We start from the raw sequence: 23,568 nt of genomic DNA, 5'->3' as shown, positions 1-23,568 counted from the left end.
AAGGTGGGCTCAGTAGCCTTTTGTGTATGAGTGAGAAAGAATTATGGGAAAACTTAAAGCATCTACACCAGAACAGGGTCATGAATCCTAGATCCTCAGACTAGAGGCCTGGAGCACTGAGCTCTCCAAGAGTTTGATGGGTTCGGTAAGAGTCTATTGAATTCAAAAAGGCTTGGTCACTGCTTGACCTTTCTTTTTCATTCTTTCCTTTGAATATTAAGCCCAAACACACTAAAGCCAATTTGCTGCAAATACAAGATTGTAGCCCAAAGTCATTTGGGGATTCTGTTTTTAAGCTTCACGTTGCTGTGCTAGCACGGGCAATCCACACAACCTGGGGTCCCTGTGGCTTTTTCCAAAGACTCCAATCTCAGCAACTGCTATTCCAGAAACACGGAACCACAGGAGCGCATTCCAAAATGCTCAGCGACTTCACCTGGAGGTAGCGAAATTTTGGGCAAAACTAGTCCTATCTTTTTGTGAGACATACGCTTTGAAAGCACTTATTTTAGCCTCTCTCTTCCCGAAGGCCTGCAGAAAGCTTGATCACTTTCTGCCTCCGTGACGGGCCATATCCTATCCGTTTTTAGAGACTCATCTTCAAACCTTATTCCTCTTCTCTCTGCCATCTACCCCTCTGCTGCTGCTTCTCCCCTCTGCTCAGTGTCCTCCCTTCCCCCGTCATAAATTCCGCCACTCTGTCCTATTCACTTCTTTCCTCGCGCCTACTCTTCCTCGCATTCCAATTCCCAGAGAGGTGTCTTTCTGATAAAGTAGTAACTTAATCTATAGATTTCGGACACCCTTCCCTCCAGCCAGGAGGACTTGGATTTTCTCTATATCTGGATTAACCATCGCACCACATCAGGAATTTCGAACTTCCCCAGTCGTAGGGGAAGTTTATAAGGAGCGAATTTGTTTTGAAGCTTGTGCCTATCCCATTAGGCTCTTCTCTTGTGCTTCCTCTTTAAGGAAATAATTAGGTCTAAATGAAAAAAAAAAATTTTTTTTTTTTTAAATGATACGCTTTAATTACAGGAGCATCCGTCCATCTTACTTCTCTCTCAATATCAGAGCTACAACCTTGAGGAGGCAAAACCACGTTTCCAAACCCAGGTGTGGGACGCAGCCATTTGCAAGAAGCATGGCTGCACTAGTCACCCTTCGCTGTTGTCTAATAAACACGTTGCCATGGAGCAGATCCTACCCCATAATGAGCGGCTGGTGGGTTCGAACTGCTGACCTTTATGGTTAGCAGTAATAGCTGCTAACCACCGAGCCATCAGAGCTCCTGTCTCAGTCAAATGCTGTGAATTAATTAACCTTTAGCCTTATTTCGGAAATCCTGGTGGACTACTTGTTAAGAGCTATTTCTGCTAACCAAAAGGTAGGCAGTTTGAATCCACCAGGGGCTCCTTGGAAACCCTATGGGGCAGTTCTACTCTGTCCTATAGGGTCGCTTTAGTCGGTATGGGCTCGATGGCAATGGTTTTTGTTGTTGTTGTTGTTGGTAGTTTTATCTCCGCACCTGGATCCTCATTCCTTCCGAGCACTCACCCAACACATCTTTGTATTCCCCTGCACTATCTGTTGTGACTTTCTGCAAGCTTCATAGGCACAAAAGAACTTTTCAAGAACACAATCAGAAGACTATTCAGAATGTTCAATCCCGCGCCTCTCCCTCATGGTGGACTGGAGCTGACTGACACTCTGGCATTTGACTGAAAGACCCCTTAAAGAAGCTAATACCTGCTGGAAGATCTTAGAGCCTTTTGGTCCGGAATGAGTTTCCTTCCCCCCACCCCCACCCCTTCTCCTGGCATAGCTACGAGGTAGGGTCCAATCCAGGAACATAAGAATTGAACATAATGAATTTTGACTTGTGAAAACTCAACGTTTTAAAATGCCTGCAGATCATGCTGGAAGTCAGTATCAAGAGTAGTCTCATTAAGTGTGGCTGGCAGTGGGGTATAACTCAGTGGTAAAATGTGCGCCTAGCATTTGCGAGGCCCTGAGTTCAGTCCCCAGCCATCTCCCATATATGTTTTCTTTCCTCATCGACTCACAGCTGAATATTGGTGATTTTTTTTTTTTTTGACAATTTTTCTTTTTGTGAATACCTTTTCTTGTGTTTTTCCAACTCACAGAAAGGAGAAATCATTTGATAATTACTGGGACCATGGTCCTTGAGACTACTTGGGCCTCCCAACCTGACTACTTAAGCACGATGAAGTCAGGAACAAACCGGAGTAAAAGAAGGTGCTCAATCAGGATCTGCTGACCGTCAAGCAACAGTATTCCACCACATCAAAGAAGGCCTGTTCTCCTTTACTACAATTTCTCATATTTATTAAGGAGTAGGGAAGAAAAACTCAGATGGAAAGAGGGAGGGAGAAATGACTGTTGGACAAATTCCTCCTGAATCTTCTTTTTTTCCCTCACCTGTGCCTGTGTCAATGGACAGATAGCAAGTTCAGGAGAAAAGTTTCTTTCCAATTTTCTTTTTCCCATTCCTCCTACACTTCCTCACCCACCCACACAATCTTGCTGAGCAAAAGTTAGTCCAATCACCAGTTTTGGAGATCTGTGATCCCAGCCACAGGCAGCTGTGATCCCAACTCTTTGTTAGTGGTGAAGAAGTAATTAGACGTTATCCAGAAGAAAGGTATTTCTCAGGAAACCTTGAGTCTTCCAGAATCTACAGTTGAAAAAATTATTTCCAGAGAAGGAAACAGCTGCTAAGTAAGCTCTCTTAAAGTCACAAAAGTCTTGGGCAAAAAGAGCTGCATCTTCTTATGGAGCAAACACTCTTAATCCACTTTTCTTGGGAGGAAGGGTACTATCTTACTTCCTGCATTGTGGAAACAGCAAAGGAGATATAGGCAACCCTGGCAGGCTCAAACTACCTCCTCACCATCCAAATTCTACACATCCTAAGGACCTAGTTCCAAACCTTCTTTCATCTTCTTTTCTTGTTCTTCCACACCCACACCCACCTCCTGCCTCCTATCTTCCCCTTCATTTTCTTCATCACAGAATGTGTTACCTTCACTTTCACTTTCCCAGCCCCCCTTATCCTGTCTCCACTGCTTCCTCCTAGAGAAAATTTCCCAACAGCTCAGTTTACTCCAGTTCCCTCTGCACCACTTCCGAGGCTAGCAGTTCTCAAACATGGCTGAAAAATGGGAATATCTGTGGAGACTTTTCAGTGATATAGATCCCACCCTTTCCCTATCTAGTGATTCTCAGTCCGTTCAGTATCTACAGAGGTGGAGTCAGGAATACATACATTCACAAAGTTCTCAGGCAGTTCCCCAGGTTTGGGAACCACAACTTCCCGCCTCTAAGCACTCAAGTCAGCTACTTCCCAGCACCAACTAAGCCCCAGTTGCTTATTCATGGGAGTTTAGGATAGAGGAGATGACTAGTGCTGGGGAGGAACCCGAGAGTTGACATATATAATGTATTCCAATATTCAGGAAGATATAAACCTCTCATGGGGAAAAAATATCAAAATGAAAACTAAAAGCAAGAAAAGACACAATGATTAAGGATTACCTCCTAAAACTCATATGTGTGTTGACTGACACTACAAATTTTGTCAAGAAGCTGAAGTTTTTATTCTTTTAGCCTCTGTGATGGCTGAGGTTTGAATGCCTGTCCAGGAGCACAAGTGGGCTCTTACAAAAGATTAATATGCTTGCAGTTCTTGCTAATCCCCCAACATGCCTCCCTCATGCTTCTGTGTGGTTCTCAGAACTAGAGCTGCAGCTTCACAAGAAAAAGCCACTGCTTGATTTCCCAACCAAGGTTTTGGACTCCAGGTCTTGCTAGAATAGTGATTGTCTGTGATACCATATATTTCCTTTTTTTTCACTTAGGATTTATTTTTTTCTTTCCATTTGGATCTAAGTTTCCTGAGACAACTTTTTGGGTCCTGCTTTTTTGTATTCTTAGCCTAGAATTATCTGCTGTCCCTCTGGTAGCCAGAAGTAATGGAGGTGCCAGAATCTGCTGTGATGATTGGAAAACTAATATCATGAAAACTGTGTGGGAAAAAAGCAACTAATTTGGAGTTTCAAGCTGAAGCCCCTTGAATTAATGCTGACTGTGGCTCAATGGTTAAGCTGATCACCTGCTCACTGAAAGGTTGGTGTTGGAAACCAGCAGCGGCTCCTCAGTAGAAAGATGTATCATTAGGCTTCCGTAGATTGACAGCCTTAGAAACCCTATGGGGTTGCTAGGAGTCAGAATCCACTCCACAGCAGTGAGTTTTGTTTTGTTTTGTTTTGTTTTTATGCATGCCCGTGGCTGAGACTTCGATGGCGTAGAGTTTAACTGTTCCCCATGCGTGGAAGGAGTCCTGGTGGTGCAAGTGGTTAAAATCTTGGGTGCTAAGCAAAAGGTCGGCAGTTCCAATCCATCAGCCAGTTTCTGCAATCTCTATGGGGCAGTTGGGTTTTTGTTTTTCCCTGGGAAAGGAGTTCCGAGGTGGTCTTAAATAGTTAACACTTGCTTGCTGCAATATTGGAGGTTCCAGTCACTCAGAGGCGCTTAGTGATCTACTTCCAAAAAAGCAGCCATTGAAAACCCTATAGAGGACAGTTCTACTTTGACATACATGGGATTGCCATGAGCCAAAATCGACATAAGGATAACTGGTTTCCCCTGGGAAATCACGTTTAAATATGGATCCCTGTTACTTTATGGAGACTTATTTCTAACGGTTTTTGCCTGCCACCTGAAAGTTCTTTGAGACAATATCAGAGCTCCAAGCAAAAAAAATACAGTGAGATTATGAAAAGCTGGAGGAAAATGATGTCTGTCTGGAGAATCTGTGCTTGGCCAGATGGAAGATGACCCTCCAAAGCCGTGTTTCACTGGGTGACACAGTGAACCTGTCAGGAGTCAAAAAGAAAAAAACCAATCCCGTTGCAGTCCAGTCGATTCCGACTCACAGCCATCCTATAGGACAGAATTGAACTGCCCCATCGGGTTTCCAGGAAGTGGCTGGTGGATTCAAACTGCCTACCTTTCAATTAGCAGCTGATCCCCTTAACCACTGTGCAACCAGAGTTCCAAATCTCACTCCCACAACACAGTGGGGAAGAGGAAGGAAGGACAAGGATGGAATTATGGACCCAGGCATGCAGTGCACAATGGATTAGCAGTCCATCACCTTAACCACTTGGTCACTTCATCAGGAGTCAAGTAAAGCAGAATCAAAGACAAGGAAAGGTTATACACTCAGTCTTGCTCTGAAATGATTTAGACATCAGCATAACTAGAGGTAGCCCAGGAAGGAAATTCACTAGGGGGTTTGTGCTTTAGTTGGTTAAAAAAAAAAAAAAAAAAAAAAAAACTATCCACAGGACCCTTTCAAACCCCCCACCCCTTATCTGTCTTTCTGTCTCTTTAGTAATAGTACATAGTGGGAGCTTAAGGTGCAGGCTTTTGTTTTGGGTGATTGAAGAGATTCCATTAGCATCTGGTTCTTTTCTCCCCGTTCTTGTCATACCCCTTCTGCTGTCACAGTCACCTTAAAGGATATAGAAGCTCATAGCATAGAAATGAAAGAGCATTCAAGGAAGTCCATTGAGTTGTGTTTTTGCTGTTTGTGTGCACAGGAATTGAATGGAAAATATTAGGAGAAGTGAATTTGTATCCTTTCAAGATTGGGTTTAAATAGTGTTGAAGCAGAGAAAAAATGTAGAGGTGTGGAAGATGAAGGCCAGAGGCTCATACATGCAAAGGATGTGCTCTACCACTGAGCTACATACACCTCATTCCTGAGGTGCTGCTGGCTAAATTTTATCTAGAACTAAGTGTTATTTCCTGAGATTCATGCTCCTTGAGCGTAGTGGTAGTGTTGATCAGTGTTAAGAGGCATAAACAGCTGCTTTAGGCAGGAGGAACTGAGGAACCAGTGGGGGAAGCTGATTCTTTATAGGACTTGAAAGTGAATGCAGAAGATTGGAAAGATGTGTTGGATAAATAGGCACAAGAGATTTCCATGGTGGCTTTTGTACAACTTCCAGTTGTTAAAAGTCTCTGGCTTGTATTATGGGTGGCAAAGAATCAAGTCCCCATTTTCAGCTCTTTTGATTTCCTCGATAGTTGTCTTAACCTGAAGCACAAAGCTGAAGAAATTAATCTTTTGGCTGCCTAAAAGTCTTCACTATATTTACTGTTTGCTCATTCAGAATGTGTGTGCCAGATTTGATGGAGGAAAGCAATGGCAGAGAAAACCACATAATGATGCATTCTGCATTTCATTATAAGGGTCTTTTCTACTAGAGATATCAGGTAACTCCGGGCCCTACCAACAATTCAGAAGAGGAATTCGTAAAGCATGAATGAAACAGTAGCTTCAGGATTTAGAGAAAGGTGAATGATAAGAGTAAGATAGAAGGTAAATAGACAGGATTTAAAGGACAAGGACAAAAGCGAGTGAAGCATTTATTTGTTTAAACAAATTTTTAAGCCATTTCCAGACAGAAGGAGGTTACGGAAAAGGGCATTTTGAGAAAACTGGGGTAGAGGGGCATGGGAGGAAGTCTGGAAGGGAGAGAAGATAAACTCATTTGAAATTCAAGATACCTTGGAACACACTAGTGAGAATGTTACACAGTGAACTCAGGATGATACTCTGGTCTCCACCCTTGGATTTGTGAGTGAGAGGGTGGATAAAGACTGAAAAATGTACTTTAAGATATGAGAATAAGAGATTCTTTTGTAATATTTCTGGAAAATAAATGAGCGTTCTCCAAGACTCTTCTAGAACCCTGAGATTTATCATGGTGAAAACTCAGTTCTTCCAACTACATAAGAAGACGAAGGGAAAATTCATTTCCTGATGTTATGGAAGCCTAGAAGATGGGTCCTTGTGCTCAGACTTTCCAATTTTCTGGACACAGGCCTTTGAGAAAGAGAAATAACTTTATTGCAATGCACAGAGCGAGGATCCAAGAAGAATCTTGTCAGATCTGGCTCCCTGAGCTGTGGAAAAGCACAGCTTTTATGTGATTTTGGCAGCAAGATGGTGGTTGCACAGGCATATTGGGGAAGGAAATTCTAGAAGGCAGCCAGGAAACAGGAAGTGCCATGGTTCTTGTCAGACCTCTCACTTCGGAATAGGGTCCAAGTGATTACTTTCCTTCTGATTGGTTCCACCTGTTGCTGCATCCACTGTTGAGGTCAATTAGTGGTCAAAGCTGGCCCTTCTGTGAGAGCTGGGTGGGCCAATTCTGACTTGGGCTAGTTTAACGACTAATGGAAATTTACTGACATTAGTAGGGTCAGGTTACAGTTGTACCAGATTTCTAGAGCCTATTAGCTTTTTGTTATCCCAGTTTGCACATATATGAGACTTTGCCAATATTCATAAAAATAACATGTAGTCTTTTTGAAATTGGCAGAACATAACTTGTCTGTCAGACTTGTTCTTTCAGGTGCTTCATGGAATTTGTACAATAAGAACAAGACATAGTGTGTGGTAGGTTTCACTTATGGAGAAAACGAGAGTGTCACACACAAAACTGATGGGGATGTGTATATGTTTGTCTGTGTGTCTGTGTATGTATGTGGAAATGCTAGATAGCATCTTGGCTGTTTAATGCTGTAAAAGCAACATGTGTAATGTCAAGCATCCAGCATTATGTAGTTGAAAAAGACATTTGCAATGAAAAAGTCGTTGGTCTTGCAGAATTTTATCACGCAATCTCCGGCATCATTTCCATCACCAAGCCCATTTTTTCCAAAAACCAATCCTTCTTTATTTCCAACTTTTGCGTTCCAATCCCCAGTAATTATCAATGCACTTTGATTGCATGTTTGATCCATTTCAGACTGCAAAAGTTGGTAAAAATCTTCAACTACTTCATCTTTGGCATTAGTGTTTTGTGCATAAATTTGAATAATAGTCCTATTAACTGGCCTTCCTTGTAGACATATGGATATTATCCTAAAACTGACAGCATGGTATTTCAGGATAGATCTTGAAATATTCTTTTTGAGAATGAATGAAACATCATTCCTCTTCAAGTTGCATAGTAGACCATATGATTGTCCAAATAAAAATGGCTAATACCAGTCCATATCAGCTCAGTAATGCCTAGGATATTTTGAGTGCCTTCCAACCTGAGGGGCCCATCTTTCTGCATAATATCGGACAGTGTTCTGCTCCTATTCAAAGGTTTTCACTGGCCGATTTTTTCAGAAGTAGACTGCCAGTTCCTTCTTCCTACCCTGTTTTAGTCTGCAAGCGATACTGAAACCTGTCCACATGAGATGAATCTGCTGGTATTTGAAATACCTGTGGCAAAGCTTCCAGCATCACAACAACACACAAGCGAGCACAGTACGACAAACTCACAGGTAGATAACTGACCATCTCAGGAATAGACTTGACAAATTGTGGGATGACATCAAGGACATCATACCTGAAAAAAAGCAAGAGGTCATTAGAAAGACAGGAAAGAAAGAAAAGAGCAAAACGCATGTCAGAAGAGACTCTGAAACTTGTTCTTAAACATAGAGTAGCTGAAGTGAAAGGAAGAAATAATGAAGTAAAAGAGCTGAATAGAATATTTCAAAAGATGGTTGGAGAAGACAAAGTAAAGTATTATAATGAAATGTGCAGAGACCTGCAGTTTAAAAAAACAAAAGGGTAAAACATGCTTGGCATTTCTCAAGCTGAAAGAACTAAAGAAAAAACTCAAGGCTCGAGTTGCAATACTGGATGATTCTTTGGGGAAAATATTAAATGGTGTGGGAAGCATCAAAAGAAGATGGAAAGGATACACAATCACTTCATCTAAAAAATTGGTCAACATTCAACTATTTCAGGAGGTAGCATATGATCAGGAATTGATGGTACTGAAGGAAGAGATCCAAGTTGCACTGAAGGTGATGGCAAAAATCTAGGCTCCTGGAATTGACACAGTACCTATTGATATGTTTCAACAAATGGATGCAGCACTTGAGGTGCTCACTTGTAAGGAAATTTATAAGACAGCTACCTGGCCAACTGACTGGAAGATGTTCGAATTTGTGCCCATCTAAAAGAAAGATGATCCAATACAATGCAGAAATTTTTGAACTATGTCATTGATATAAGATACAAGTAAAATTTCGCTGAAGAGCATTCAAAAGCTGTTGCAGCTGTGCATCAACAGGGAATTGCCAGAAGCTCAAGACAGATCATTGCTCATGTCAGATGCATCTTGGCTGAAAGTAGAGAAGACCAGAAAGATGTTTACCTGTGTTTCATGGACTATGGAAAAGCATTTAACTGTGTGGATCATAACAAATTAATGATAACATTTTGAGGAATGGGAATTCCAGAACACTTAATTGTGCTCATGAGAAATCTGTACATAGAGAGACAGTCATTTGAACAGAACAGGGGGATACTGCGTGGCTTAAAGTCAAGAACAGCATGTGTCAGGCTTGTATCCATTCACCATACTTATTCAATCTATATGCCGAGAAAATAATATGAGAAGCTGGAACATATGAAGAAGAAAGCAGCATCCGGATGGGAGGTAGACTCATTAACAACCTGGAATAAGCAGATGACACAACCTTGCTTGCTGAAAGTGAAGAGGAATTGAAGCACTTACTGATGAAGATCAAAGACCACAGCCTTCAGTATGGATTGCACCTCAATATAAATCCAAAAACCAACCCAGTGCCATTGAGTTAATTCCGAATCCTAGCAACCCTATGGGACAGAGTAGAACTGCCCCATAGAGTTTCCAAGGAAAGTCTGGCAGATTCGAACTGCCGACCCTTTGGTTAGCAGCCGTAGCACTTAACCACTACTCCACCAGGGTTTCCCACCTCAATATAAAGAAAGCAAAAATCCTCACAATTAGAACAAAAGCAACATCATGATCAGTGGGGAAAAGTTTGAAGTTGTCAAAGATTTCATTTTACTTGGATCCACAATCAACACCCATGGAAGCAGAAGTCAAGAAATCAAATATGCATTGCGTTGGGCAAATCTGTTGCAAAAGACCTCTTCAAAGTGTGAAAAAGCAACGATGTCACCTTGAGGACTAAGGTCCACCTGACCCAGGTCATGGTGTTTTCCATCTTCTCATGTGCATGTGAAAGCTGGACAATGAATAAGGAACACCAAGAAGAATTGATGCCTTTTTTTCTTTTCTTACAAAGTTTTTCAAGTCTGGGGTGGGGGCTTCTCTTTAAGAAGGAGCCCTGGTGGTACAGTGGTTAAGAGCACCAGTGTTAACCAAAAGGTCTGTAGTTCAAATCCAAATCCACCAGCAGCTTCCTGAAATTCTATGGGGCAGTTATACTCTGTTCTATAGGGTCGCAATGAGTTGGAATTGACACACAACAGCAATGGGCTTCGTTTGTTTGTTTTCCTTTAAGAAGATGGGTTTTTTACAGTCAGTTGTCATTTTTGTTATTTGCCTTCAAGTCGATTCCGACTCATAATGACCCTATGTACAACAAAACGAAACCCTGCCCAGATCTGTGCCATCCTGACAATCATTGTTACGCTTGAGTGCATTGTTGCAGCCACTGTGTCAATTAATCTCATTGACAGTCTTCCTCTTTTTCGCTGGCTCTCCACTTTTCCAAGCACGATGTCCTTCTCCAGGGACTAATCCATCCTGTTAAGAGGTCCAAAGTATGTGAGGCGAAGTCTCGCGATCCTTCTTCTAAGGAGCATTCTGGCTGTACTTTTTCAAAGACAAATTATTTTGTTTCTTCTGGCAGTCCGTGATATATTCAGTATACTTCGCCAACTCCATAATTCAAAGGTATCAATTCTTATTTGATCTTCCTTATTCATTGTCCAGCTTTCACATGCATATGAAGTAATTGAAAACACCATGGCTTGGGTCAGGTGCACCTTAATCCTCAAGGTGACATCTGTGCTTTTAAACACTTTAAGGGGTCTTTTGCAGCAGATTTCCCCAATGCAATACATTTTTTGATTTCTTGACTTCTGTTTCCATGGGTGTTGATTGTGGATCAAAGTAAAATGAAATCCTTGACAACTTCAATATTTTCTCCATTTTCATGATGTTGCTTATTGTTCCAGTTGTGAGGATTTTTGTTTTCTTTATGTTGAGGTGTAATCCATACTGAAGGCTGTGGTCTTTGATCTTCATCAGTAATTGCTTCAACTCCTCTTCATTTTCAGCAAGGAAGGTTATATCATCTGTATATTCCAGGTCGTTAATGAGTCTTCTTCGAATTGCAATGCTGCATTTTTCACATATTCCAGCTTCTTGTATTATTTTCTCAGCATACACATTGAATAAATATAGTAAAAAGATACAACCCTGATGCACACTTTTCTTGACTTTAAACCATGCAGTATCTCCCCGTTCTCTTCAAATGACTGCCTCTTGTTCTATGTACAGGTTCCTCATGAGCACGATTAAGTGTTCTGGAATTCCCATTCCTCACAATGTTATGCATAATTTGTTATGATCCACACAGTCAAATGCCTTTCCATAGTCAATGAAACACAGGTAAACATCTTTCTGGTATTCTCTGCTTTCCGTCGTGATCCATCTGATATCAGCAATGATATCCCTCATTCCATATCATCTTCTGAATCTGCATGAATTTTTGGCAGTTCCCTATCTATGTACAGCTGCAACCTTTCTGAATGATCTTCAGCAAAATTTTTCTTGCATGGGAGAAGATATTCAATACTTTATCTGACAGAGAATCCTTATATGGAATATTTGGAGATATTCTACAAAACAATAAGAAAAAGGCTGAAAAATGGATGAGAAAAAGCAAAGATTAAACATGTGCTTCACAAAAGAGTATACTCAACTGCCCAATAAGCAATTTTAGAAGTTACTGGTGTGAGGGCCAGGAACAATACAAGATAGGTCTGCCTGCAAAGGACTCTGATGAAAAACCAGAGGCCTTGACTGAGCTGTGACCTGGGCCAGGAAAAAACACAATTAACACCTAACTTTATGGTAACTGCCAAGGGGATGCCATTAACTAGTACAAAAACAACCCTATCCATCAAAGATTGAATATGTTTTCCCTGGTCTCCCTGCACACATCCTCCCGCATAAATACCAGGTATATAAGCCCGCAACTCACACTGCCTCGGCTGGACCTCTACCTGCATGACATTCAATGCTTCTCTGTCCTTCGTGAGAATCTTACTGTCAACCTCTGTATGGAAATTCCCTAATAATGCTTTGTTTCATCAACATGGCTTTTATTGCTTTTTGCCCCCCACAGGTTCAATGGGTTTAATAAACATACCCCTTCAGTTCCTATTAGCAGCACCCAATATTCCTTTGGAAACCCTGGGCGCATAGTGGTTAAGTGCTAAGGCTGCTAACCAAAGGGTCGGCAGTTCGAATCCGCCAGGCGCTCCTTGGCAACTCTATGGGGCAGTTCTACTCTGTCCTATAGGGTCGCTATGAGTCGGAATCGACTCCACTGCACGGGGTTAATATTCCTTTGAAATACCAAACAGACCCAACGATGGCCAACAGTAAACCTCAGACCTCCAGAGTTAAAAAGTTCAGGTTCTCTGATCATTCTCTGTTGCAGTGGCACTTTTCCAGAATTGGTAATTCCCTATCGTTGGGAAACTTTATGTCCCAGTGAAGAAACCTTTTCTCTTTAAGGGGAAGAAAGAAAAACACTCCTCAAAACCCAACAGATTTGGCTGCCAGGTCTTTCCTCCTGTCTCATTTCTTCAGACTCATTCGTTGCAGTGGAACAAGCGAGACCAAAACCTAACCCAAGTTACGAAAAACACGACAGTGACAGCTGTAAAGGGAGTGATCAGGAGCAACTGAGACACCCCTTCACCCACCACATCCAATGTATGTGCTTCACAGAAAAACAACAGAAATAACAAATCCACAAATTACAACAGCTAGCTTTACAAAATGCATTCATCCAAGGGTGGAAGGCAGGGAAGGGAGGTGGGAGGGTAAATGGCACAGGCAGAAAAAAAAAAAAAAAAAATGGCTCAAGGTCTGGCAAATGCTAGAAAATAGCTACAGGAAAACCTGTGGTCTTTTCAGACTCATGGCCTTAAAATCCACATACTAGTGTCAGGAAGATTCTGCTTAAGTGTACCAGAGACAAAGTTCCAATTCCTCGGAGAGAACAGAATATGTAAAGCGCCCTTGGCAGAAAGAGTCCTGTCTTCCCTGGGTCAGGGGAGGTGAACAGGGAAAAGAGTTTCCACATCCTCCTTCCAATCCTACCCGTTCCCTGTGGGTGGCAGGTGAAGTCAGTGGCCTGCAGCAGCATTAAGTTTGGCAGGAGATGGACGTGGTGAAGGGAACTTCTCTGCAGAGCTTGAGCAGACTGCAGTAGACCATCTTATGGAAGGGTCTGTTACTTAATAAGACCACCAGAGAGAAGAGGCTTAACTTAAAAATGATACACTTTGCCAGGGACCTTTGCTTCATTGGTGCTGATAAATAATAAAGGAAAGAGGATGGAAGAGGCAGCCACTGATAATGTATGAGAACTGCGTTTCTGTGAGCAAAGCAAAGGGCAAACCAAATTCAAATTAGGAGGGCCAGTTTCTTTCTGTGTTTGACAACAGCTTGTGCATTTCAATTCCTTTATTGAATCAGTACTACTCAAAGCAGTGTAGTGAATATAGAAAGGACATATGCAGGAGACAAACCAGCTGAATAACAGGATGGATGAAGAGACTCCCAAACTTCCCTTGGAGAAGGAAAAGAGCCTGAGGCAGAGGTTGAAGAGCATATCAGCAATTGCTTTCCTGACACTAGGGAATGGGCGAGGCTTCCTCCCTGTTACCTCAAATGCCTGGTCAGCTATACTTTGGAACCAAATGACATTGACACATTTGCTAAGCACGAACAGGGGAGCACCCAAAGAGCACTGAAAATTGACGTGAGGAAGAATTCCAGCCACGATCAAACATTTCGATAGTGATAGATGACCAATAATTTGTGCTGTTACTGACTGAATCACAGGAATAAACACTTGATGAAACAAGAGGAGACTCAAGCAGAATATTCCTCCATTCCGAGCGCAGCACTGGAAAATTCTACCAGCAATACGTGGCTCACTTGTCTTGTTTAGGCTCTGTACTCTGGGATTCTTTCTGCGTCAGGTCGCTACTAGCCTTCTTCTATGCTTTTCCTCCCTCTTTTACAGTATTGGAGCGTCCAGCTTCGAAATGGTATAGATACCCCAGATGGAGTCCTTGATTCCCCTGGCAAGGCCCTGGAGAAATATTTTGACACCTCCAACCATCTCTTCACCGCCCAAACCATCAACTACACGGGGAGAGAGAAGCGCCTCGAAATCTCTTATGAAGGCAGCTCTGTCAAGGGCGGGTTCAGCACGTTCAAGGCTGAGGGCCACAGAAGACCTAAAAAGCAAAACAAAACTAAAAGAAACTAAAAACCGTCACAGTGGAGCAAACTAGGACTCGGAATGATCAGTGACCCATGTGCTTTCCAAGGAGCCACTCTTTACCAATACACCCCCAGGGCCCCAAATGGTCCGTAGTCGGCAGGAGTCAAACCTGCGCGGGGAATCCCCAATGGATTTCTAGTCCATCGCCTTAACCACTCGGCCACGACTACAGCTGCCTTACCAGGGACTTTTTTTTTTTCCCCACATGGAATTGGACCTGTGCCCCTTGCAGCCAGTCCTGTAGCTGATCTGGTGGGGTGCTGAACATCATTAATTATAAGGAAAATGCAGATTAAAACACAATGAAATGATACTCCCCTCCACCAAAATTGCTGAAGATAAAAGAATTGAAAATATCAAGTGTTGCTGATGATATGGAACAACTGAAACTTTCCTACATTGCAGATGAGACTGTCAACTGACACATTCACACTTGCAGACTATTTAGAAATATTGCCTGAAACAAAATATATATAAGACCTATAACCCTAAAACTCCACAGCTGCATTTAGACCCAAGAAAAACGAAGGCTTATTTTCCTTGAACCCTATGTACAAAAATGTTCACAGCAGCATTAGTTGTTTTATATGTACATCAACAGCAAAATGAACAAAAAATTGTGATGTACAGTAGTAATACAATGGGATATGACAGCAATAAATTAGAACTACTGCAACTAGACACAATATGGATATATCTAATAAAAATTATGCTGAGCGAAAGAGTCTATACTGAAATGAACACATAGTGTACGATTCCACCTACAGTATTTCAAAACACAGGAAAACAGTGGTAGAGGTCAGAAGATTGGAATTAATTGGGATAGATACAAATCCAATTTCAGCTTCTGAGAGCTGAAAAATTTCTTATCTTGGTCTGAATGTTGGCTATATGAGATATACATATGTAATAAGTCATTAAGCTGAATAACTTGTACGCATTTTCCTCTTCATGAACCAAGCCTCAACTTAAACAAAAAGAAGAAAGGATTTCTTTGGATATTGTCTCACCCCCAGTAGATCCTATCTCTTCGTTAGTGCTGTTCAAATTTTGGTCTGCAGATTGATGCCTTCTAAGAGCTGTGTTTTAAATGTCTGTGGGCATTAGAAACTTTTGTATCAATTTGACTGTGCCAGAATATTGGACTCTTCCAATTAAATAAAGTAGAAACAATTTCAGGAATTGGGTGAGTGGAATGTGGAGCTGGCCACTTAATGATCAAGCAGTAGAACTCTGTTGCTGCTTATGATATTGTGAAATTTGTTGGACACCTAGAACCCAAGAGAAGATAAAAATCTGAGGAAGTACTATTATTTACTTTTATAATTTATTGTTTCAAAATGACCGTGATCTTAATCAAGTCTGCTATCCATATTTATAATTTGCCATTATTGGCTAAAATAAAACAAATACACACCAAAAAAAACCCCAAACCAGTCATTTAGAGGTGATTCTGATGAATGGCGACCCCTTGTGTGGCAGAGTAAAATTGTGCTCCATAGGGTTTGTAATGGCTGGTTTTTTTCTTCCCAGTGCTTCTGGGTGGATTTCAACATTCAGTTCTTGGGTTATCAGCCCAGTGAGTTAACCATTTACACCACCCAAGGACTCCTTTAGCTAAACACGGAAGTAAAATTAATATTATTTGTTTGTAACTCTAATTTACATATGTGAATCAAGGCTAAGAAGGCTAGAGAAGCCAGAAGACAAGTAGTGTATGTGCCAGAGCGCTGTGGTCTAAAAACGGGCTTCAGGTGTGACTGAAAACAAAGAAGAGTATGCAAAATAAAGAAGAAACTCTCCGTTTGGTGACAGCTCATCTTTCAGAATCAGCCTCCCAGGAATGAATGAGGAAATCGCAGCAGCTGAAGACCATTTACAAAGTGAATTTTAGTAAAAGTCCTCCATGTGCCTGAACAGGTTCTCAAACCTCAGTCTCGGATGAGCGGAGTCAAGGCTTTCTGCCTTAACCACATTTTGGTTGTGACTGTAATTTCAGATATAAGTTTTTAGAATATTTCCTCCAAAAAATATTTTAGATTCTTTTACAGCTGCTTTCTGCCCGGCGTGAGGTCCAAGACTTCTCAGTTCTAGTGTTACCAGGTGGAAACCCAGGGTTTTTATTTGGCATGACTTTATTGGCCAGTAAATGAGAAACTGAGATGGGTGAACAAAAAGGCACCTTTATTTCATTGTCCAAGGAAATGGAGTCAGTCCGTGGTTACTGCTCCCAAGACTGCTCACCAAGTTTCATAAAAACTCAAGTGTTTGTGAAAATACTCTAAAATTAAATACGAATAGGAACAAATGAATCCATCAAGGGTTTACAAGTAGGGAGTTCACACAAGTTTTGTCTGCAACATTCTTAATCATACTATGTAGGTGCAATGGGGTTTGTATATAACCTCCAAGCAAAAAAAAGCAGGGTTCAAATTCAAAGCTGAGGGGGACAGGTGAAGCGCAGCAAAGGAAACAATTTTCCAATACAACACTGTAGAGGGGGACTCCAGGTAAAGAACACAGCACTGTGGGGATTCTGTCTCACAAGCAAAACATTCATTTGCCTTCCCTTTGTGCCAGCTCTGCAGCTGGCCTGAAAAAGCCTCAGCCTATGCTGTGGAGAGCTTACACTGGGCATACAGGGGAAAAAATCATCAAGTGTTAGGATTAATAAGGGTATCAACTACACGTGAATCTCAATACAGAGATTAAAATGGGCATGCACGGGCCTAGGAGTGTGCTGAACTACTGTGAAAACATTCTGGAGTGCACATGAGGAAAGAGAGAGGAGTATCAGCTAACGCAGAGTAAAGAGTGGGAATGGGGTGAAATAAAGGAAGAGAAGGAGAAAAATGGGAGAGAGGAAGAGGACAAGGAAAAGAGAAACAGGGTTATCCCAGAAAAGGAGTCAGTTCGTTTTGCTCAAGACTACCTTGCCTTTGAGAGTGATTCGTTGCTCTTTCCTTCTCGGGGTAGACAGGCTGAGCACTGTGGAGGGCTCACGCGAGTTTGAATTTATTTATTTATTTTGTCATTCAGACTTGTTCACTATTGGTTTTGCCCTGGCAGCTGCAGGAATTTATGATTTCCATGCATGTGGTGAGAGCGGTGTTGAGAGCAGAAGCAGGAGGGGCCTGGCAACTTTGATAGTAAGCACCACTGAGACTGGGGAAGTTTACTAGGTCTTGCTTGAAATGCAAATAATAATAATAAGAAAGTTCCCATTTGTTTGCTCCTTGTATTCCTAACTCTTAAATGAAACCTCTTGAAACTCAACTTTTTTCTAAAGAAATTCTCTCTGGCCCCTTTACTTTTCACATCCTGCTCTTAGCTCAAAAGAAGTTTAAAGAGGGGAACTGTGACCACAGGAAGCCAAAGACTGTACAACTGCTCATGATTACATACTCAGCCACCTTTTCCTCAGTCTTTTTTTTTTTTTTTTTTTTAGTATAGGCACAGAGGCAATGAAGATTACCAAGCCCTGTGCCATGGAGTCAATTCCGACTCAGAAACCCTGGTGGCTGGTGGTTAAGTGCTATGGCTGCTAACCAAAGGATCAGCAGCTTGAATCCGCCAGGCATTCCTGGGACACTGTGGGGGCAGTTCTACTCTGCCCTATAGGGCCACTATGAGTATGAGTCAGTGAAGGTTAGTCCCTGGCAACTCAGGTAGGTGACCTCAAAATTGGCTTAGGGATTACCTGTGACAGACTGGTAAAAAGCAGATAGTTACAGCTTTTGGAAAGAAGAGTAAAGGGGATAATGCATTATAAAAGAACTTCAGGACTCTTGGCTTCTCATCTCCTCTACCATAACCCATCCCCCCTTCTATGAAGAAACTAACCCTTTCCTCGCTTCAAGCCTTCCTCTACAACTACAAAAAAAAAAAAAAAAACTACAGGGTCCCCTAAAAGATTTTCTCCTAATTTACTTCAAAACACGAAAAGCATTTTAGTTCATATTTTATAGCTTGCATGATTGAATTCACATTGATTCATCAATATTGTTATTTTTATTCTCAGGATCAATACTTGAAAATATTTATAGGGAAATGTAGAATCATTCCACAAGGATTTGGCAACTGCCCTGAAACAATATAGACCTTACCCGAGGTCTCTGGGTTAATGTGTCTGTGCTCCCCTCTTTTGACCCATGAGTGTTTAGGATTTGCGCTCTATTTCTTCTTTGGCAGCCTCCTCAAGAGTTCATAACAGATGGACAAAGACTTTGCTATGATCTTTGATGGCTTCCGCCTGCTCAATCTCCATGTCTGATATCCGTGTCTGTGAATGAGAGGTTGACAAGACTTGGCAGCGAGTCTTTGCCTCCTCAGCCCAAACCTGGGTTAAACATCTACTTCTCAGTGTTTTAGAACATGCCAGAGAAGGACATGAGACAAAGAAATGGCTCTCTTCTTTGGCAGGAATTAATTCTCCTTTCCCTGACATTCTATGAGAATCCTGTGTTCTCCATCCCAGAGAAGGAACATTGATTTTTCCCAGGCACAGAGCAGGTTTTTCTTCTTTCAGATTCTCGAGGCTCTTTGCATTCAGCTTTCCCGCAAACCCTTTCAAGGGACCACTAAGTTTTTGAGTGGTGCAGACAGTGGCCCTTATATCAGTGATTGTTGAGAGTGCTTGAAGAGAATGTGTGGATAGTAGAAATGACAACAAATAAATTTAAGTGAGCATCATCGTCTCAACTAGTTAGTTAATAAAGAAATACCAAGGCCAAAACAAGTCAACTTAAGAAAGAAGTAAGTTTCTGAGAGTAAGATTTTTGGGCGCGTATTGCGAGAAAAGAAAAGTGGAGATACCGGAGTTTGAACCCAAGGCTTAGTTGCATGTTAAGCACACATTCTACCGCAGAACTGTAACTCCAGCAAGACCCTTCCTACTGCAGAGGAGTCTTCAGGACTGTTTTCAGAGTCTTTTAGGACTAAGTCAAGATAAATTCACTTTATGTTCAATTCAACTGTTTCCAAACTCCCGACGCTGTGCTCTCTCGGACACAAACAAACCTAGAGAAGGATACCTTAGTGCTAAGAAGAAAGATATTGCTCCTGGTTGATGGTCTTCCACCAGATTGCCCGCAGCCTGCTTCCATTCCATCACCTGGGTGAATTACAGGATAAACATTCTCTTGGACTTGTCTGAATATAACTTTCTGTATTCTTTTGACTCTTGGAAACATACTAGTGTTTTAGGGAGGCAAATAAGTAAATAAAACTAACTCAAGTGTTTGTGAAAATACTCTAAAATTAAATACAAATAGGAACAAATAAATCTAACGTATTTCAAAAGCATAACATATCCACATAGGAGAAAAAAGAGAGAACAGATTCAAATAAAAGTTTACCTTAGTGCTTTGTCCTCATTGTAAACAAGAATGGCAAGTAAATGTTAAACTCTATGCAGTAGTTTTTTTTTTTTAATTTAAATAATGCTCAATTCTGATATTATTTCGTGTAAATTTTAGGCTTGAGAAAATGAGTACACATATTGAGGTTGTTGGAAACCAGGGCTCTCACTGTGGGAGACAGAGGGAAAACACGAAATTGGAATGGGGGAAGGTAAAGCATTCCCTGTTGATGCTGGATGGGTATTCCTCCACTGCCATCAAATAGATCCAACTCATGGATGGAGACCCCATGTGTTACAGAGTAGAACTGCTCCATAAGGTTTCTTTGGCTGTAATATGTAAGGTGTGCCCTGTGGTTAGGGGCTGGACTGCTAACCAAAAGGTTGGCGGTTGAACTCACCAGCGGCTATGCGGCAGAAAGAAGGCGGTCGGTCGGCTCCGGAAAAGATTACACCTGTGAGTCGTAATCTACTCCACCACAGTGGTTTTGGGGTTTTGGTTTAATCTTTGCGGATGACCAGGGGCACAATTGCACTTGAATGCTAACCCTGGTGGCTTAGTGGTTAAGGTCAGTAGTTCGAATCCACCAGGCTCTATTGGAAACTCCATAGGTCAATTCTACTCTCCTATGGACTCGCTGATGGCCTAGTGGTTAAGTGCTAGGGCTGCTAACCAAAGGATCCGCAGTTCCAACCCGACAGAAAGGATTCGCAATTCGAACCCGCCAGGCGCTCCTTGGAAACTCTATGGGGCAGTTCTACTGTGCCCTATCGGGTCGCTATGAGTCGGAATCGACTCGACGGCACTGGGTTTGGCTTGGTTTTTATGGGGTCGCTATGAGTCGACGGCAACCGGCTTGAGTCTGGGGTAACCTAAAGATTGGTGGTTTTACCGGAAGAAAAGTCTCTGCCTTCTGCTTCATTTAAGATTACGTGGAGTCAACATGAGTCAGAATCGCCTGGATAGCAACCAACAACAATTTCTAAGGAAGCAGATTTCCAGACCTTTTCGTCCACGGTGCCACTGGGTAAGTTCCAATCGCCAGCCTTTCAGTTACCGTTAGATTACCGAGCGCAGGGTGTGCCACGCGGGGACCTTTCTCATATAGTGTAGTGATTCTTTTTCCACAGGATTTTTAAACATTTCTTGTGATTAAAAACATTCCTTTCCCCTTAGCATCCTCATATCATACACATAATACGTAATATCAGGACAGAAATGAAAATTTTAAGCGTAACAGCATGTAGCATATTGCATTCCTTGCTGCATCAGTTCCTAGCTTTCCTCACTGAATTTCAGTTCCTTATTTTTGAAATTTTAAATAAAATATGCAAAATGTCGGTTAGCGCTTTATGGAAGACCTCAAAACCAAACCCAATCAAACCCATTGCGGTCCAGTAGCTTCTGACTCATAGCGACCCTGTAGGACAGGGTAGAAATGCCCTATAAGTTTCCAAGGGTTGTAAATCTTTACCGAAGCTGAACGCCATGTCCCTCTTCCTGAGCGACCACCTACGTTTTGTCAGTAGCGCAACGTTAACGGCTGCACCAGGAATGCTTGTAGACTGACATAGTTTTCTTTTTTTTCTATAGTTCTGTGTCGGATACTTGTGCTGTACAGTTCTATTAGACTGCAAAGCCTTGGAATGCAATGTTTTTTAAGAATGCTGTTATGCAAAACCGAAGTGAGTTGCTGAAACCCGGGATCGAACCAGGGACCTTTAGATCTTCAGTCTAACGCTCTCCCAACTGAGCTATTTCAGCTACTTTGAAAGTTCTGTTTTAATCGTTGGTGTAAAACATGATCATGGCTACTGTGTTTTCAAATATTTACTCTTAATTTGTTCTACATTATTACAAGATGACAAAGGGGAGGAATATGTAAAACGGGGCGATGCTTTTCTGCTTGGTAACCTCTGGCTCTTTCACGCTCCAACCACTGCCCGGAAAACTAAGGAAATATCAAACGAAATGATTGAGCCTGTTCTTTTTGTCTTTTTTCAGTCCTTTTTCTGTATTAGTCTTCCATGACACTGGAAAAGGGAACAGAGCATTAGTGAGCCAGTTAACGGCGTCGCGGGCTTCTGGCTTCGAAATGAGAAAAACCTGAGCAAGCCAACTCTGATTCTCTATTTCCTTCCTTTTCTTTGTCTTCCTTGTGCTGGCATGGGCGCCCTGGGTGGTAAGGAGAAACACGGAGTAGAAACGGGGAAACATCTCAAGGGAATCCATCGGGTAATGTGTTTAATAAGTATGAGTACGCAAAACATACTTGAAAAAGGAGAAAAGTGCAGAGCTGTTGGGAATTGTAAAAAGCGAATGAGCGTGCACGGTTTCAAGCCGCCTCAAGGAAAGGATACTCTCCTCTAAAGCCACAACTCTCTCACGACAGAAGCTTCATGAAAATCCTCCTTGAAATATTTGCCATATTTCTAAGGGGTTTTGGTAAACTCGATAGATGATCAGAGAGAAAATCCAATGTTTCAAATTTCACTATTTTTAAACTTCTAAACTACGCCAGGAAATAAGTAAAGAAATTGCAGACCCAAAACACCGTCTCTTCCTAGGGCATTCCATCCCATTATCCCACTCCAAGGTTCCTGCCCTAGTAAATTGCCCTGCCCATTTTTTCCTGCAACCACCAGGAAAGATGTAATGGAACTTTCTCTTGTTTTTTCCACTTCTCTCCCTATCCATTTTTTCTTTTTTTTCTCATCTTACAAAGTTTTTCAAGCCACCTTCTCCTTAAGAATAGGGAATTAACCACAGTCTAGAAGATTTCAATACTTATATTTGACAAAGGACCCTTATCTAGACTATTTGAAGAACTCCTATGAAACCCTAAGAAAAAAAGACTGAAAATAAATGAGAAATAGCAAAGACTTAACATATAAAAAAAAACCATATACTTCACTAAAAAAATGCATAAACACAACTATCAAACACGATGAAATAATACTACCTTTTACCAAGTGTCTCTGACAATACTGAACTGAAACTTTAATAGCTTGCTGATGAGACTGTCAACTGGTACATCCACTTTGGTACACTATTTGCAAATGTTGCCTCAAACAAAATACACATACAACCTAGAACCCAGCAAGTCCACAGCTGTAGGACAATGCATGCTATTGCCCTTGAAAAACATGTACAAGAATGTTCATAGTAGCATTGTCCATTTGAAATATATAGCAACAGTAAAACGAATGAAAAAGGTCTGATTCCAGTATTCACATAATGGAATATGACAGAACAATAAGAAAGAAATACTGCTACTAGAAACAGTGTGGGTGCATCTAATAAAAAACGTATTAAGTGAAAGAACCCATAACTAAAATGAACATGTGCTATATGATTTTATTTCTTATTTTTCAAAGCACAGGAAAAGCTAATTTATGCTAGTAGAGGTCAGAAACTTAGAATTGATTGGGATGAGGTACAAGGGAGCTCCTGGGAGGTGAAAATTTCTTTACCTTGGTCTGGATGTTGGTTCCATGGTGTATAAAAAAAAAATTTTTTTTTAATATATATGTATTATTCATTGAACTGCATTTCGCTCTATGTGATTCTAGCCTCAGTTTAAATGAAGAGATGACACATGGGACATTCACACTTCAGATATATAATTACAAACCTAGAGTATCTTCCACTCATCAAATTGTTTTTCAGTAGTACATGATCTTAGTACTCCTACCAACTTCTTTAATTTTCCCACTTTCTTTTTATAGCCACTGCACCCAACCCCGCAATGGTTTATCCCTGTGACCTTCTCCAG

General features: G+C 41.4%; 2 non-coding genes and 1 pseudogene across 2 annotated transcripts; all 3 read right to left on the bottom strand.

Annotated features, from left to right (window-relative positions):
• Positions 1 to 13,264: 13,264 nt before the first annotated feature.
• On the bottom strand, positions 13,265 to 14,999 carry LOC111748771 (etoposide-induced protein 2.4-like; annotated as a pseudogene).
• Positions 14,522 to 14,603, bottom strand: TRNAS-AGA (transfer RNA serine (anticodon AGA)). Its single transcript has one exon. It is a non-coding gene; the product is annotated as a tRNA-Ser (tRNA).
• A 6,485-nt stretch (positions 15,000 to 21,484) lies between the features above and the next one.
• TRNAF-GAA (transfer RNA phenylalanine (anticodon GAA)) lies at positions 21,485 to 21,557 on the bottom strand. Its single transcript has one exon. It is a non-coding gene; the product is annotated as a tRNA-Phe (tRNA).
• Positions 21,558 to 23,568: the final 2,011 nt, after the last annotated feature.

This window comes from Loxodonta africana, chromosome 1, assembly GCF_030014295.1.
Source record: "Loxodonta africana isolate mLoxAfr1 chromosome 1, mLoxAfr1.hap2, whole genome shotgun sequence".
Taxonomy (NCBI): domain Eukaryota; kingdom Metazoa; phylum Chordata; class Mammalia; order Proboscidea; family Elephantidae; genus Loxodonta; species Loxodonta africana.
The sequence above is the reverse complement of the archived record's forward strand: the minus strand, read 5'-3'. Positions and strand labels throughout refer to the sequence as shown.